Source organism: Mustela putorius, unplaced genomic scaffold, assembly GCF_011764305.1.
Source record: "Mustela putorius furo isolate JIRA1106 unplaced genomic scaffold, ASM1176430v1.1 tig00000592_pilon_pilon_pilon, whole genome shotgun sequence".
NCBI lineage: Eukaryota > Metazoa > Chordata > Mammalia > Carnivora > Mustelidae > Mustela > Mustela putorius.
In genome coordinates, this window is record NW_025421426.1 from 10,274,396 (window position 1) to 10,276,752 (window position 2,357).

Sequence of the window (2,357 nt, forward strand, 5' to 3'; positions counted from 1 at the left end):
ACTCGCTGGGCGAGTGGGGGAGGGGCGTGGGGGATCCCGGGAGCTCCTTCCCTCCTCCTCCCCTTGGCACGCCCTTGCCCCCTGCCAGAGAAACCACCAGCCCTCTCGGGTCCCGCTCCATGGAAGGGTTCAAGGAGCCACAGGGGAGTGGGCCATGCCCCCCAGATAGCTCGCATCTGGCCAGTCATTTGCGGAGACTCCACCATTGTTAACGCATTCTGACTCTCTGTCTTCCAGGAAGCAAATAGCTCTTAGGACAAGTGTTGTTATAGAGACCCATTCCCTTTATAAATCAGTGTCTGGAAATAGCTTGTCTCTCTTAGGGTTTGTCATTTTTAGCATTTCTCCTGAAGGACCTCTTAAGGGCAAAAGGAAGCAAACTATGAATTTTGGAGCAAATGCTTACACAGCACTAGCTGTGCGCCCTGGCTTTTCAACCATCAACTCACTGAGCACTCAATAATCCTATGAGCCTTGTTTCTGAGGAGAAAATTGAGGCACAGAGAGGTTAAGCGACCTTGGCCAAGGTCCCCTAGCTAGTAAGTGGTGGAGTCAAGATTCGAACCCAGCCTGTCCGGCTCCAGAGTCTATGCTCTTAATGCTAAGGTCATGATACCATGATAATGATACAAACAACAGCACAGCAAGTATTTATCAACCCAAGCACTTTACACGCATCATCTCATTCATCTGCACAACAATCATTTTTATTAGAGGAGGAAGGTGAGGCTCGGAGATGTCAAGTCATTGGTCCAAGGTCACATCTTCACCTCAGAGGCACAAGCACAACCAGCGGAGCCCAAGAAAGCTCCTAATGCTCCGCTGTCGCTCAGTTTATCCTAAATATTCATGGGAGTTTTCCATAAAGTTCCTTAATATACCCTTGCTTCCCTTGCTCTAAATATTGTTTTAATTTATTTACCATTGAGCAAATGGATGCACTAAGATAAGCCTCTGAATTTGCCCTCCCTCTGGCATGTGATGCTGTCAAAAACTCCTGAGCACATCACCCTTTCAGAATGATAAGCATGGCTCTTGAGGAATCAATGTCCTTCCTTTTACCTTTTACCTTTTTTCCTTTTACCAGATGCAAAAGTTCTCTGGCCCATGGGCTTCCCTTTTTTGCTTTGGCTGCCAGGAAGCTTGGAGCTACATTTTCTACTAAGTCCCAGTTGCCACGTTAGCCTCCCTGATTCCGCAAATTCTTTATCACTCTTCCATGAAAAATTTTTAAAAAGGTTTTATTCATCTGAGAGAGTGAGAGAGAGCAAGAGAGACAGAGAGCACGGGGGGGGGGGCAAAGGGAGAGGGAAAAGCAGACTCCTCACTTAGTGGTTGTTGGTGGTGGGGGGGCAGTGCTAGATCCCAGGACCCTGAGATCACAACCTGAGCTGAAGGCAGATGCTTAACTGGCTGAGCCACCCAGGAGTCCCTTCATGAAATTTTTAGTTCTTCTTTTTCCTCAAAGTGTCTTGTTGTTCACGATTTGATTTTACAAAGCAGGATCTGATGTGTCCTGAGGGAAGATTCAAATGTCTGAATTCAGGGAAGTAAGCTCTTAGAAATTTGATTGGGGTGGAAAAATCTGGTCCCTGTAGAGGCCCCTTTTAGGCAACAGCCTCAACTGAGCAGTGGAAACCCGAGCAAGGCAAAGGGGCCCGCTGCAACCACCTAGCTGACACAAAAGGCTCATGAGGAGACCCAACTCGAAAGAGCCATCAGCCCTAACTGAGCAGTTACAACCAAGCACAGGTCCCAAGATTACAAAAAAAAAAAAAAATACAATTCCATATATCCCCATACTCCCTTTCTTCACCCTGTAACTGTAGCTCTTCAGAACGGTCTCATGGCAGACAATCTCTCCTGTACTGTCCTGCTGCTGCTCCCTTGCCTATCACTTTGGTTTTGCCTTGGGTGAATCTTTCACCCCTGGTGCTGCCCGTCCCCACCCAACTGGGATGCCCAACAGTCCCTGTCTGTCTTCAACCTAAAGGCATTCAGTGAGCCCATGTCGCAGCAGCTTCACTCAAATATGCAGTCATTCCTCGACAAACATTAATTGTGCACCTACTGCATGCTAGGTCCTTTGATGGCATCGGAAATACGGTGATAAATATGACAGACATTGACTTGCTCTCTGCATTTTTCACTTATTGATACATCTGGGAAAGAGTTTCCTATCAATGCAGGTCTAACCCATACTTATAACTATACTTGTAACAGTCTACATTGTATGGATGCACTGTAACAAATTCAACAACTCCAATTAAGAGACATATATGCTGTTTCTAATGATGTAGCAAACAATGATGTAGCAAAAATCCTTATTCATACAGATTTGCACATGTTTGAGTATA